The sequence below is a fragment of the Capra hircus genome, chromosome 19 (genome assembly GCF_001704415.2).
Source record: "Capra hircus breed San Clemente chromosome 19, ASM170441v1, whole genome shotgun sequence".
NCBI lineage: Eukaryota > Metazoa > Chordata > Mammalia > Artiodactyla > Bovidae > Capra > Capra hircus.
Window position 1 is genome coordinate 4,825,696 of NC_030826.1, and position 15,976 is coordinate 4,841,671.

Genomic DNA, 15,976 nt, shown 5'->3' on the forward strand with positions numbered 1-15,976 from the left:
ATTTTTTACATTTAGGAAGAGTATAAAAATGGTCACACAGAGTCAGACACGACTGAAGCGACTTAGCAGCAGCAGCAGCAGAGTAATTATGCATTACCATTCATGCACATATTCAGACCTTTGCATGGTCCTCTAATAATACCCTTATCAACACCAGTTTGAATCTTACTCATTGTTCAGATTCTGACTCAGTTCCAACTCCTTTGTCCAGCTTCTTGCTAACGTTTATAGTTTAGGCCAGAATTGCCATTTTTGCACATCTGTAGCAATGAACATCACTTTACAGCACCCTGAAACCTTCTGTGTTTTATCATCAAGTGAACGCTTGCAATCTCTTTGTACCACTACTTAAATCTGTACCACCACACAAATCTGATTTATGCTCTATAAAATTTTCTCATTAATTAGATACTTGATATGTCTCCCTTGTGTCTTCGAAATCCTGAGTATCTTTTTCTGTGTTTTACTTTCTTTTTGTGGCTAAAATGTAAGTTCTGGATAATGGCAAGTTTTACAATCAGTAACATTAAAATCATCAAAAAATAGAGTATTAAAACCACATCTATTAATATCTAAAAATAAATAACTACTTTTTTTTAATGATATTTCTGTTATATACATTTTGGAATATCTGAGGTTTAATATTAATCATTCCTCTGGATAAGGAGAAAGTTATTCAGCTAATGACTTTACCTGGCAGTGTTTATTCCTTGAATTAAACTAGTTAAATTTTTCTAGCACATACTTTAAAAAAATGATTAATTTTCTTAAAGATTCAAAAATCATCTAAATTTGTATTGATTCCGAGTTGCTTGCATATTGATTCGGTATTCCACTTTTAGTCCTCCTTTTAGCCTAAGCAAATTGATTATTTTTGTAGCAAAATAAAATTAGTTTTATAGCCAAGGAAACCTACATTCTGTGTAAATTCAGCCTCCCTGCTTTTATTCCAGATATTTTCAGTGACTATATTTAGTAGAGCAGTCTTTGTTTTCAGAGTTTGAAACTAAATTTCATGCAATAAATATTTTTTCTAAAATCCATTTTAGTTTCTATCTACCCATGTTTTCTAAGTTACTCTTACCTTTTTGAATAATTGCATAGTAATGTAGTAATATCTGTATCAGTTTAATTTGAAATAGATCCTTCTATTTTAGTTGCTACTTTGTAGACAGATTTATTGTCCATTACATTTTTAGCATATTTCCTATTTACTGATAAATGTGCTCAAGTGTTTAAAATGTAATAAAATTCTATCTTTTTACTCTGTTTCCTATAAGTATTTACATATAGTATCTAGGAAATTGGTAATATAAAATATTTCACAAGGAAAAGGTGTTGACTGGTTGTGTGGTTATTAAGTCATTAGCAAAAACAGTACAATTTTTTTTTTCTGGGTTGCAATTTATTTTAAGAAACAAGGTCCCAGTTATTTTATTTTCTTCCTTATCCATCATTTTTCTTAACAGAACAGGTTAACAAAAAGTTGGGAGGTGGTGCAATTGTTAAGAAAGGCAGAAAAGTTAGAATTTGATGAGGGAAATTGCCTGTGAAATGTATGTTTCTGGGGCATTGTCTTCATGAACTCCTTCATGTTTTAGTAATCTAGGGAGACAGTTTTATATCAGGATATACTGGAAAGTAATTTCTAACACTGAACTAATACTATGTGTCTCATTTGATCCCATTGTTAAACTTATAAGTAGGTATGGTTAAACATAGAAATAGGGATATACTTTTTAGTTGGCTTGAAGGTCAAAATTTATTGCCTCTTCTTGCTATCTATATTTTTTGTACCTGAGAAAGATGCTTTGGGTTACAGATGCCATTTCACTGATGTTTACTTTACTCTTGCCATTTCTGTAACATTTGAAGAAATCTGTAGTGAGCAGTGGTTTCCAATGTCTGAATATAGTTAATGAGGTGTTCTTTGTATTAGGTTGGGAAGTACGTGACCAATATATTAAAGAGTGACAGTTTTAAAATTCATCATTTTTTGGATATCAGAAAAAGTTAAGGACATTTATGTGTCTGACAAATTTGCATTTTTATTTACAGTTTAAAGATGACATTAGTTATTCAAGAAATTATTGGAACCTGTTTTTAATCAAAGATACATTACCTGCAATTTATTTTTATAATTGAAGTATAGTTGATTTATAGTATTATATTAGCTTCAGGTATCTTGCATAGTAATTCAGAATTTTTGCAGATTATACTCCATTATAGTTATTATAAAATGACTATAATTCCTTGTGCTATACAGTAAATCTTTGCTGTTCATCTCGTTTATATATAGTAGCTTATATCTATTAATCCCATACCTGAGATTTGTCCCTAATTCCCCCCTTTCCTTTCCTCTTTGATAATCAAAAATTTGTTTCCTATACCTTTGAGTCTGTTTTGTATATATGTTTGTATTGTGTTTTAGATTCCACATGTGATATATAATTCTTGTCTTTGTCTGACTTATTTCACTAAGCATATTCTCTAGGCCCATCCATGTTGCTGCAAATGGCAGAATTTCATTTTTTATGGCTGAGTAGTATTCCATTATATATACACTCACACAAACACAAGCACATACCCATCTTCTTAATCCAGTTATCTGTTGAGAGGCACTTGGGTTGCTTACATGACATAGCTGTTATAAATAGTGCTGTTCTGAACATTAGGGTGAATGTATCTTTTTGAATTAGTGTTTTCATTTTTTTCCCAATAAATACCCAGGAGTAGAGTTGCTGAATCATATATGGTAGTTCTAATTTCAGTTTTTGAGAAAGCTATGTACTGTTTTCCAGAGTTTCAGCACCTGTTTACCCTGCTTTTAACAGTGTAAAAGGGTTCCCTTTTGTCCATGTCCTTGCAACATTCATTATTTGTAGGCTTTTTCAATCGTAGTCATTCTGACAAGAGTGAACTGATTATCTCTTTATTGTTTTGATTTGCATTTTTCTTGTAATTAGTATTGTTGAGCATCCTTTGTGTGCCTATTAGCTATTTGTATGTCTTCTTTGGAGAAATGGTTGTTCAGGTTCTGTGTTCTGTCCATTTTTTTATTGAATTGTCTGGGTTTTTTTTCAATATTGAGTTTATGAACTTTTTATATGTTTAGAATATTAATCCCTTGTCTTTTGCATAGTTTACAAATATTTTTTCCCATTCCGTAGGTTGTCTTTTCATTTTGTTTATGGTTTCCTTTCTTGGACAAAAGCTTTTAAGTTTAATTAGGTTGCATTTGTTTATTTTTGCTTTTATTTCTTTTGCTTTAGGAGACCGATTCAAAAAAATATTCCTATAATTTATGTCAAAGAGTATGCAGCCTATGTTCTCCTCTAGGAGTTTTATGGTTTCTGTTCTTACATTATGTCTTTAAACCATTTTGAGTGTATTTTTGTATATGGTGTGACAGAATGTTCTAATCTCATAATTTTACACGTGACTTCAGTTTTTCCAGAACCACTTGTTAAGAGATGATCTTTTCTCCATTGTATGTTCTTAGCTCCTTTGAGATAGATGATTTGGCCATTTGGGGTCTTTCCTGTTTCTTTTTTTGTTTGTTTTGTTTTATTTATTTATTTTTAATATAAATTTATTTATTTTAATTGGAGGTTAATTACGTTTCCTGTTTCTACATGAATTTTATGATTGTTTATTCTAATACAGTGAAAATGTCCTAATATTTTTTTCATAGCAATTGAATTAAATCTGTAGATCTCTTATTCCACTTTATATCAACTTCAGTTTCCTTCATTGTTGTTTTATTAGTTTTCAGAGTATACTTCTTTCACTGTAAGATTATTCCTAGGTATTTTATTCTTTCTGATATGGCTTTTAAAAGGCTGTCTTTCTCTTTCTGATATTTCATCATTAATTTATAGACCACAACATAATTTTGTGTATTAATCTTCTTTCCTACTACCTTGTTTAAAGCATTTATTAGTTCTAAAAGTTTTCTGTAGAGACTTTAGGGTTTTCTCTCTATAGAACAGATGACTCTCAGATGTCATCTGCAAACAGTGACAATTTTATGTTTTCACTTTCAATTTGGATACCTTTCATTTCTCTTTCTTGTCTTATTGCTGTGGTTAGAAATTCTAATATTAAAGAAGAAGTGGTTACAATGGGCATTCTTGTCATGTTCCTGAATTTAGCATGAAATAATTTAGCTTTTCATCAGTTAGTATTATCTTGGGTTTGTGTTTGTTGCAAATGGCCTTTTCTATGTTCAAATGTGTTCTTTCTATATCCACTTTAATGCAAGTTTTAATCATGAATGGATGTTGTATTTTGTCATGTGCTTTTTCTGCGTCTTTTGAGGTGATCATGTAATTTTTATCTTTCCTGTTGCTAATGTGGTATATCCCATTGATTGATTTGCATACATTGAATCATCTTTGTGCCCCTGGAATGAATCCAACTTAATCACAGTGTTTATTTATTTATTTATTATTTATTAGTGGATTTGGCTTGCTAATATGTTTTGAGGATTTTGCATATGTATTCATTGATGATATTGGCACATAATTAATTTTTTTGTGGCATTTTTGTCTGGTTTTGATATCACAGTAATGGTGGCCTTGTAGAATGAATTTGGGAGTGCTCCCTCCTCTTCAAATTTTTTGAAATAGCTCAAGAAGGATAGGTATAAATTCTTTATATGTTTGGTAGAATTCCCCAGTGAAGCTGTTTGGTTGGTCCTAGACTTTTGTTTGCAGATTCTATTATTTTTATTACAGATTCTATTTTACTTCTAGTGATTGTTCAAATTGTCTGTTGTCTTCTTGACTCAGCAGGTTATATGTTTCTAGAAATTTGTCTGTTTCTTCTAGGGTGTCCAATTTATTGGCATATAACTGTTTACAGTATTTTCATGATTTTTTGTATTTCTGTGGTGTCAGTTATTATCTCACCTGTTTCATTTCTTAATTTGTTTATTTGGGTCCTCTTTTTTCTTCTTGGTGAGCCAAGATACACATTTGTCAATTCCCTGGTGGCTCAGAGGTTAAAGCGTCTGCCTCCAATGCGGAAGACCTGGGTTCGATCCCTGGGTCGGGAAGATTCCCCTGGAGAAGGAAATGGCAACCCACTCCAGTATTCTTGCCTGGAGAATCCCATGGATGGAGAAGCCTGGTAGGCTACAGTCCACGGGGTCTCAAAGAGTCGGACATGACTGAGCAACTTCACTTCACTTCACTTCACTCACTTTTCAAAAAATCACCTCTTGATTTTATTCTTTCCTATTGTCTTTTTTTATCTCTATTTTATTTCCTCTGTGATGTTTATTATTTCCTTCCTTCTGCTGGCTTTGGCTTTGTTTGTTCTTTTGCTACTTCTTGTGGATGGTAAGTTACGTTGTTTGTTTCTTGAGAAAGACCTGTATCACTGTGAACTTCCCTCTTAGAACTGTTTTTGGTTTTGTTCTTATTTTTCTTTTAAACATCTCAAAGATTTTATAAAGTTATATTTTCACTTTTATTTGTCCTGAGGTATTTTCTAATTTCTCTTTGATTTCATCAAGTCATTTTAATACCATGTTGTTTAGTCTCCATGTCTTTATTCTTTTTGTATTTTTCTTTCTATGGTTGATTCCTAGTTTAAGACCACTGTGGTCAGAAAATATTCTTGATGTAATATTTTAGATTTGTGTTGAGTATGTGATCTATCATAGAGAATATTTCATGCATACTTGCAAAGAATGCATGTGCTTCCTTTGGAGGGAATGAAGTGTCCTGTAGGTATCAATTAAATCCAACTCTATTGTGTCATTAGGACCTTATTGATTTTCTGTTTGGACAATTTGTCCATTAATGTCAGCAGGGTGTTAAAGTTCACTGTTATTGTACTATTTTCATTTTCTTCATTTGTCTCTGTTAATATTTGCTTTATATATTTAGGTCCTCCCATTATTTCAGTTCAGTTCAGTTCAGTCGCTCAGCCGTGTCCAACTCTTTGCGACCCCATGAATCGCAGCACGCCAGGCCTCCCTGTCCATCACCAACTCCTGGAGTTCACTCAAACTCACATCCATAGAGTCGGTGATGCCATCTAGCCATCTCATCCTCTGTCATCCCCTTCTCCTCCTGCCCCCAATCCCTCCCAGCATCAGACTCTTCTCCAGTGAGTCAACTCTTCCCATGAGGTGGCCAAAGTACTGGAGTTTCAGCTTCAGCATTATTCCCTTCAAAGAAATCCCAGGGCTGATCTCCTTCAGGATGGACTGGTTGGATCTCCTTGCAGTCCAAGGGACCCTCAAGAGTCTTCTCCAACACCACAGTTCAAACGCATCAATTCTTTGGCGCTCAACTTTCTTCATAGTCTAACTCTCACATCCATACATGACCACTGGAAAAACCATAGCCTTAACTAGACGGACCTTTGTTGACAAAGTAACGTCTCTGCTTCTCAATATGCTATCTAGGTTGGTTATAACTTTTCTTCCAAAGACTAAGCATCTTTTAATTTCATGGCTGCAGTCACCATCTGCAGTGATTTTGGAGCCCCCCAAAATAAAGTCTGACACTGTTGCCACTATTTTCCCATCTATTTCCCATGAACTGATGGGGCCAGATGCCATGATCTTCATTTTCTGAATGTTGAGCTTTAAGCCAACTTTTTCGCTCTCCACTTTCACTTTCATCAAGAGGCTTTTTAGTGCCTCTTCACTTTCTGCCATAAGGGTGGTGTCATTTGCATATCTGAGGTTATTCATATTTCTCCCAGCAATCTTGATTCCAGCTTGTGCTTCTTCCAGCCCAGCGTTTCTCACGATGTACTCTGCATAGAAGTTAAATAAGCAGGGTGACAATATACAGCCTTGACATACTCCTTTTCCTGTATGAAATCAGTCTGTTGTTCTATGTCCAGTTCTAACTGTTGCTTTCTGACCTGCATATAGGTTTCTCAAGAGGCAGGTCAGGTGGTCTAGTATTCCCATCTCTTTCAGAATTTTCCACAGTTTATTGTGATCCACACAGTCAAAGGCTTTGGCATAGTCAATAAAGCAGAAATAGATGTTTTTCTGGAACTCTCTTGCTTTGTCCATGATCCAGTGGATGTTGGCAATTTGATCTCTGGTTCCTCTGCCTTTTCTAAAACCAGCTTGAACATCTGAAAGTTCATGGTTCATGTATTGCTGAAGCCTTGCTTGGAGAATTTTGAGCATTACTTTACTAGTGTGTGAGATGAGTGCAATTGTGGGGTAGTTTGAGCATTCTTTGGCATTGCCTTTCTTTGGGACTGGAATGAAAACTGACCTTTTCCAGTCCTGTGGCCACTGTTGAGTTTTCCAAATTTGCTGGCATATTGAATGCAGCACTTTCACAGCATCATCTTTCAGCATTTGAAAGAGCTCAACTGGAATTCCATCACCTCCACTAGCTTTGTTCGTAGTGATGCTTTCTGAGGCCCGCTTGACTTCACATTCCAGGATGTCTGGCTCTAAGTGAGTGATCACACCATCATGATTATCTGGGTAATGAAGATCTTTTTTGTACAGTTCTTCTGTGTATTCTTGCTGTCTCTTCTTAATATCTTCTGCTTCTGTTAGGTCCATACCATTTCTGTCCTTTATTGAGCCCATATTTGCATGAAATGTTCCCTTGGGATCTCTGATTTTCTTGAAGAGATCTCTAGTCTTTCCCTTTCTGTTGTTTGCCTCTATTTCTTTGCATTGATTGCTGAGGAAGGCTTTCTTATCTCTTCTTGCTATTCTTTGGAACTCTGCATTCAGATGCCTATATCTTTCCTTTTCTCCTTTGCTTTTCACTTCTCTTCTTTTCACAGCTATTTGTAAGGCCTCCTCAGACAGCCACCCTTTATTAGGTGCATATGTTAATGAGTTTAATATCTTCTTATATTGATCCCTTTATTATTTCATAGGGCTTCCCTGGTGGCTCAGAGGTCAAAGCATCTGCCTGCAGTGCGGGAGACCTGGATTTGATCTCTGGGTTGGGAAAATCCCCTGCAGAAGGAAATGGCAACCCACTCCAGTATTCTTGCCTGGAGAATCCCATGGACGGAGGACCCTGGTGGGCTACAGTCCATGGGGTCGCAAAAGAGTCGGACACGACTGAGCGAGCGACTTGACAATGTTCTTCTCTATCTTTTCTAATAACCTTTCTTTTAAAGTCTGTTTTATCTGATATACATACTGTTACCACTTTCTTCTCATTTCCATTTTGCATAGAAGAGCTATTTTCTATCCCCTCGCTTTCAGTTTGTGTGTGTCTTTAACCCTAAAGTGATTCTTTTCTAGACAGTGTATTGAAGGATTTTGTATTTTTATCCAATCTGCCATCCTATGTCTTTTGATTGGACTGTTTATTCTCTTGACATTTACAGTAATTATTGATAGGCTCCAGGAGTTGGTGATGGACAGGGAAGCCTAGCGTGGTGCAGTCCATGCAGTTGCTAAGAGTCGGACACAATTGAGTGACTGAACTGAACTGAAATTACGTACTGCCATCTTATTACTTATTTTTCTGTCATTTTTGTGGTTCTTCTCTGTTTATTTCTTTTTTTGCTTTTCCCATTGTGGTTTGATGATTTTCTTTAGTAATTTGCTTAATTTATTTTATATTTATTTTTTGTGTATCTTTTGTAAGTTTTTTCTCTGTGGTTACCATGGGGTTCATGTATGTTGACCCAAAGTTAAATCTACTTAATTTAAACTGAAAGGCATTTAAATTCAAATGTGTTCTAGAAGACCTACATTTTTTTCTCTCCTCCCCCATATTTTGGTTTTGATCTCAGATTTTACATGTTAATGTTTATCCCTTAACTATCTAGAATAGACTTGCTTTTATAGTTTTTTATCTTTTAATCCACATATTGGCTTATTTAAGTTATTTAAGTAAACTGTGATCCCTATTATATATCTATCTTTTCTAATGGGCTTTATCCTTTCCTATATATGCTTACTTCCTTAGAAACATCTTAGAAAAGATCCTTCAGCATTTTTTTTTTAAGGGTAGATCAGGTATTACTGAATTCATTCAGTTTTTGCTTGTCTGAGAAATCATCTCTCCTTTTCTACATGACAATATGGTTGGATAGAGTCTCCACATTTTGAATGTACATGCTACTCCTTTCTTACCGGCAAAGTTTCTAGAAAAACATCAACTGTTAGCCTTATGGATATTCCCTTGTATACGACTCTTTGTTTTTTTCTTGCTGCTTTTAGAACTGTCTCTTTAACTTTTACCATTTTAATTATGGCGTATCTTACCATAGGTATGTTTGGGTTCATCTTTTTAATGAACCTCTGTGCTGCCTGTGCCCAGATAATGCTTCCTTCCTTCAGTTTGGGAAATCTTGCAGCCACAACTTAATCACATATACTTTTGATACCCTTTTTTCCTCTTGCTTCTCTTCTCACATTATAGGAAACCCTATAATGTGAATATTGGCATACTTAATGTTATCCCAAAGATGTCATATATTACTTTTTAAAATTTGCCTTTCTAACTGCTATTTTGATTGGATGATTTCCATTATTTTATCTTCCAGATCACAAATGCATTTTTCGGTATCATTTAGTTTGCATCCATTTCTTCTAGAGTTTTTTTGTTTTTAAATTGCAGATATTTAATTAATTATGTTTTCAACTGTGTGTTTTTTATATTTTCTAGTTCCTTGTTCAAATGATCTGTGTTTAGATAAATTATTTTCCCTAATTCAGTTAGCAATGTTTTAAAGTCTTTATCTGGAAAATTATTTGTTCCATTATTTACTTTCTTCAGGGATTTTTCTCTTACTCTTTCATTTGAGAGTAGTTCCTCCGTCTTTTCATTTTAATTTTCTCTGTCTTTGTGAATTTAGATGAAAGATGTACCTGTTGTCGTCTTGAGGGATGTGAGAGCATCCCTATGCAGACTGCATGTGCCCAGTGCCTTTTGGGGGAGGGCTGGATTTGATACGGGTGCTTATCACATGTTTCCTGACACCTGTCACTCTGGTAGAGGGCGTGGCTGGTGATGGAGTAGCTAGAGCCTGCACAGGGTATGAGATGGGACTTCTCTGTTCACTGAATGTCACCACCCTGTCAGGGGCAGGATTTGCTCCCAAGTTGCCAAAGCAGAATCCCTGAAGGTCAGGCTAGAACTGGCTGTTTCCCTTAGTATGTATTTTTACTTCTCCTTGCACTGGGGCCTTTGCCCCAAACAGGGGAAGTCCTGCAGCAAGTGGGGCTGTATATTTACAGAGGTCTAAGTCTGCCTCTGCAGACAACAGCACCTCTGCTCAGATGCAACCCATGTTCGCCCCTTTCCCTGGTTGTGGTCCCCAGAGATCTAGTGCTGTCCTGTGGCTTAGAGTGAGCCTAGCTGGGGTGTTTGCTCAGCTCAAGCCGGTATACTTAGTGAGGCAGGTGCAGGAAGTCTGCCCCCATGCTAAATGTGGGCTGTTTCTGGGGTGCTTCCTGAGCAAACTGCCACTGCCTACCTGGGCTATAGCCTGCACCCCCAGGTCACCTCTGCATCCCTAAGCCAAGTCTTTTCCCAGGTCCTGGGTGCCCTAGGTCCAGTACATGCTGTGACGTAGAGTGAGTGGGACTGGGTGTTCTCTCTGCTTGGACTGAGGAGCACAGCAAGGCAGCAGCTGCTAGGGCAGGCCTCTCTCCACCCTGCGCTAGTGCCTGCCCACTCCTCTTGAGTGAACTCTAGGCTTCCCCAGCCTTTCTCTCTATTCTCGCCATTCTCCCAGTACCCTTGGGGGCTTGTGTCTCCCCAGAGCGGGACTAGGACACCCAGTCTGTGGTTCAGCCCACTCACTCCCAGGATGAATGTCCATCCATGTGATCTCTCTTTTGCTCTAAGTTCCCAACCACAGGCATAGGTCCCAACCCTATCACTTCTCTTCCTATCCTGCACAGTTAGCCATATCTTTCTTTCAGTATCAGTTGTATGAAGGTCCTTATACCAGTTTCCGGTTATTTTTCCTTGAGAATTGTTCCATATATCAATGTATTTTTTATGTGCTTATGGAAAGAGGTGAGCTCCATGTCCTCCTACTCTGCCATCTTCATCTCCCATCAAATTTCTTCCAGTGTAAATTTATGAGCTTACCTCCCTCACCAACATGCTGTGTTCTTCCAGAATAAATTTTACTTTCAACAAAACTTTCATCTGTAACTGTTTAGCTCAGGAACAATTTACACTGTAGTTAATTGCATTTTTCAGTATTATTATTATTGCTTAATATAAAAAGAACCAGTGTGGATTGAGTACCTTCTGTGATGGATATTTTATTTGCATTATTTTTATAAAATTGTTTTCATTTCTTTATATGAAAATATTAACTATATGCAAGAATGATTGAATTTTATGCCTAAAGTTTAAAGAATAATAAAACAAATACACATGTACCCACCACCCAGGTAAGAATGAGAATCTTTGACATTGCCTGTGCCTTTCTTCTTGATCATATATACCTCTTTCCTCAATAGGTAATGCTATTCCAAATGCTGAGTATCACTTATATGCTTTTCACAAGTTGATTGCTAAAATACTAACAAGATCAAAGTGTTTACTTTCAGCTTTGCTTAAGATACTGTTAAAATTTTCCTTCTGTTTCCTCATCTCCTAGATGGCTCATAGTATATGCTCAGAAACTAATTGTTCAATTGGTGTATTTTTTTCCTAAAGTAATTGTACAGATTTTCATTCCTACCAGTCTTATGGAAGTGTTCCCATTGTTCCATATACCTTATACTTAGTCTTATTATAATGCATTTTTACTTCTTTATCCTGTCTTAATTTAAAATTTTTCTTTGTTCTTTTTTTAATCCCTTCTTTCCCCCCCCCATCTTTACTGTATTTTTTTGGTTTGATTATGTTTGATTTTTTGGTCAGTGATTTTTGCGTTTTATTTTTATTCTTCTGCATCATGTTTAGAAATTAAGACTTTTCTTGGTAATCTTATTGGTTACCTTAAAATTTTAACATTCATCTTGAACTTAGTCTTAAGTTAATCAGAATCTTTACCTTTCTTTCAGAAATAAAAGGTACTTATATACTTATAACACTTTAAATCTGATTAGCCTCTTCCCAGCTTACATGCTCATAATTACCCACTATTTGACTTTAGTGAGGCATTGTTTCTCTAATTCACTTTCTTTGCAGTCACCTCCTAACCTCACATAACCATTGAGTTTCTAATTTATTTTTTCTTTTTCTTTCTTTTTTGTTATTTAAATAGTAGAAGTATGATAACACATTTACAGGAGAATTGGAAAATGCAGAACAAAGTTACATATCATTCCAGTATATACTATAATTACTTTTAAGTAGATAAACTGGAACTTTTATTAATAGTTGGAGTTTCAATGTCAAACTCTCAAAAATTAATAGAATGAATAGACAGGAAAGTAGAATGATATAGTAGACCTGTAAAGCACTATGAACCAATTCAACATAATTAAGATTTATTATATTTTCACACAATGGCAGGATACGAATTCTATTCAAATTCTTATAGAGATGAGACACTTTAACATACCCAGGGATATAAAACAAGGTGCAAAAATGTCATGGTCTAAATGTATTGATATCATACAGAGTCTGAATTTTATTAGAAATCAACATCAAAAGGTATTTGAAAATAACCCACATATTTTTAAGTGCAATATGACATTTACCAAGAGAGATCTTTGACTTAGCCATTGAAAGTCTCAATAAAGTTGAAAAACTGAAGAAACGCAGAAGGTGATTGCAGAGAAGAAAGCATGTAATGAGAAAGTAATGTCAAAGGTACTTTAAAAATCTCATGTATTTGGAAATTAAATGTCCACTTTTAAATGATGAGTGTTTCTAAGAAGCCATAACAAGGAAAATTAGAAAACGTTTGTAACAGAATAAAAATGAGAAGAGAATTTGTCAGAATTTGTTGCATCCAGCTAGAGCTGCTCAGTGACTGGATTCAGTGTGGAATCTTGAATAAGGTGTGGAAACAACATGATTTGTTATTTTCTATCTAGTATTTTAATAATTTTGAACTATGGAGAGAGATATGTAATATTGTACAAGAGGCAGCAAACAAAACCATCTCAAAGGTAAAGAAAAGCAAGAAGTCAAAGCAGTTATCTGGGGAGGCTTTACAAATAGCTGAAGAAAGACAAAAAGGGAAAAGGGAAAAGTATATCCAACTAAACAAAGAGTTCCAAAGAATACCACGGAGAGACAAGAAGGCCTTATTAAATGAACAGTACATAAAACTAGAAAAAATAAATAAATAAGGGGAAAGGCTGGAGATCTCTTCAGGAAAATTAGAAATATCAAGACAACATTTTGCCCAAAGATGGGCACTATAAAGGACAGAAATGGTAGAGACCTAGTAGACACTGAAGAGATCAAGAAGAGATGATAATAATACACGGAAGAACTATATAAAAAAGAGCTTAATGAACCAGATTGCTTCAATCGTGTGGTCAGTTACCCAGAGCCAGACATTATGGAGAGTGAAGTCAAGTGGACCTTTGGAATCACTGCTCTTAATAAAGCTAGTGGATGTGATGGAATTCCAGTAGAACAATTCAGAACCCTAAAGTATGATGTCATCAAGGTGTTACACTCAATATGTCAGCAAATCTGGAAGACCCAGCAGTGGCCACAGGACTGGAAAAGGTTAATCCTCATCCCAGTTCCCAAGAAGGGTAGTACTAAAGAATGTGCCAACCATTAGACAGATGCATTCATCTTCCATGCTAGTAAGGTCATGCTTAAAATCTTGTGTGCTAGGCTTCAGCATTTTGTGAGCCAAGAACTTCCGGGTGTCCCAGCTGGGTTTAAAAAAGGCAGAGGAACCAGAAATCAGATTGCCAACATTCACTGGATCATAGAAAAAGCAAGGAAATTCCAGAAAAACATCTTACCTCAGTTTCACTGACTATGCTAAAGCCTTTGACTGTGTGGATCATAACAAACTGTGGAAAGCTTTTAAAGAGATGGGAATACCAGACTTATTGGTTCAAGATTGAGAAAGGAGTACAACAGTGTTGTCTACTGTCACCCTATTTATTTAACCTATACCTGAGTACATCATGAGAAATGCCAGGCTGCATGAGTTACAAGCTGGAGTCAAGATAGGTGGGAGAAACATAAACCTCAGATATGCAGACGATACCTCTCTAATGGCAGAAAGCAAAGAGGAGCTAAGGAACCTCTTGATGAGGGTGAAGGAAGAGAGTGAAAGAACCAGCTTAAGACTAAATACTAAAAAAAGAAAAAAAAAAACTGATCATGGCATCCAGCCCCATTAAGTCATGGCAAAGAGAAGGGGAAAATGTGGAAGTAGTGACAGATTTCCTCTTGGGTTATAAAATCACTGCAGATGGTGACTGTAGCCATGAAATGAGAAGATGTTGCTTCTTAGCAGGAAAACTATGACAAACCTAGACAGGATGTCGAAAAGTAAGGCATTACTCATCTGACATAGGTCCATATCATCAAGGCAGTGGTCTTCCCAGTGGTCATGTACGGTTGTGAGAGCTGGACCATAAAGAAGGCAGAACACCAAAGAATTGATGCCTTTTAACTGTGGTGCTGGAGAGGCCTCCTAAAAGTCCACTGGACAGCAAGGAGATCAAACCAGTCAATTTGGGGGGAAATTTTAAGGGAAATAAACCCTAAATACTTGTTGGAGGGACTAATGCTGAAGCTGAAACTCCAGTATTTTGGTCATCTAATGCGAACAACCGACACATTGAAAAGTCCCTGATGCTGGAGAAAACTGAGGGCAGAAGAAGAGGGCGTCAGAGGGTGAGATGGCTGGATGGCATCACTGATGCAATGGACATGAACTTGGGTAAAGTTCAGGAGATGGTGAGGTCTGGGAGGCCCGGCGTGCTATAGTCCATGGGGTTGCAAAGAGTTGGACACGATGACATAGAATAGAAAGCACTGTATGTAGTTTAATTTTGGCAATAAGATACATTATTTATTTTTCTAAATATATAGATTCTATATTCATAGGAGGAGTCAGGAAAACTGATACACCAGTTGACAAATAGTGTTTGTCTCTGGAGCAGTGGTTCTTAAGGTCAGGGATGCAGGTGTTTTGCCTCAGGGGACATTTGGCAATGTCTCAGGACATTTTGGGTTTTTACAGTTCGGAGAATGCAACCAAATTAGGACTCACTAAAAAAAAAAAAGAAAATACTTCCTAAATTGTTATATATGAAAATTTAAAATGTACTTCTAAATAAGTTATGTCAAAAACATTGCTATTAAATATATAAAGGAATCTTACTTGTATCAATAGTTAGGAGAATACAAATGAACAAACAACATACTATTCCATAATCAACATACTGACAAAAATTAAAGTGTGATAACAACAAATAGCTCACTTTTTAAAAATTTAAATGGTGTCCAACTGGATTAATGTATTATTATTATCCCTTGTCTGACTGACGGACTTTTTAGAATTACTCCAATCTGTTTTTTATAATGACATTTTACATGTCTCCTCATCATAGGGTATATATACTGTCAACTTTCTTAGATACTGTAAAATTGTTCTCCAAACTGGTTGTGCCAGTTGATGCACAATACTAGTATGTAAGCACTTTTATTCTTCTGTTCTTAATAACATTTGCTGTTATCACACTTTAATTTTTGTCAGTGTGTTCACTATTAAACTATAACACTGAGGTAAAAGATAAAACTAATTTGTAAGGCTATCCTTTGTCTTATACTGTGTGAAATCATAAATATACCAGAGTGTGTGTTATTAGGGAATAAATGTACTGGCCTCAAATCCTGGACAGGAAGGATACCTTAGCTTTAGGGTACTGGTTCCTGCTGAGAAACAATGGAGAAAGCTTTCAGCCAAGCATATGATGTTTCTTTCTTAAATCGGCAGATATCAATGAGTGTCTATTTGACAGCAGGTAAATAGGTGTTCCTTGTATCATTGCCTTTCCTTTCCACCCCCCCCCTTTTTGCTGTCTTTAGAATATTTTTTGTGATTAAAGAGA

At 35.8% G+C, this 15,976-nt stretch overlaps 1 protein-coding gene across 1 annotated transcript in view; it reads left to right on the forward strand.

The window, feature by feature from the left end:
• STXBP4 (syntaxin binding protein 4) overlaps positions 1-15,976 on the forward strand; it is a 230,976-nt gene that overhangs the window by 58,817 nt on the left and 156,183 nt on the right. The window lies entirely within an intron of this gene.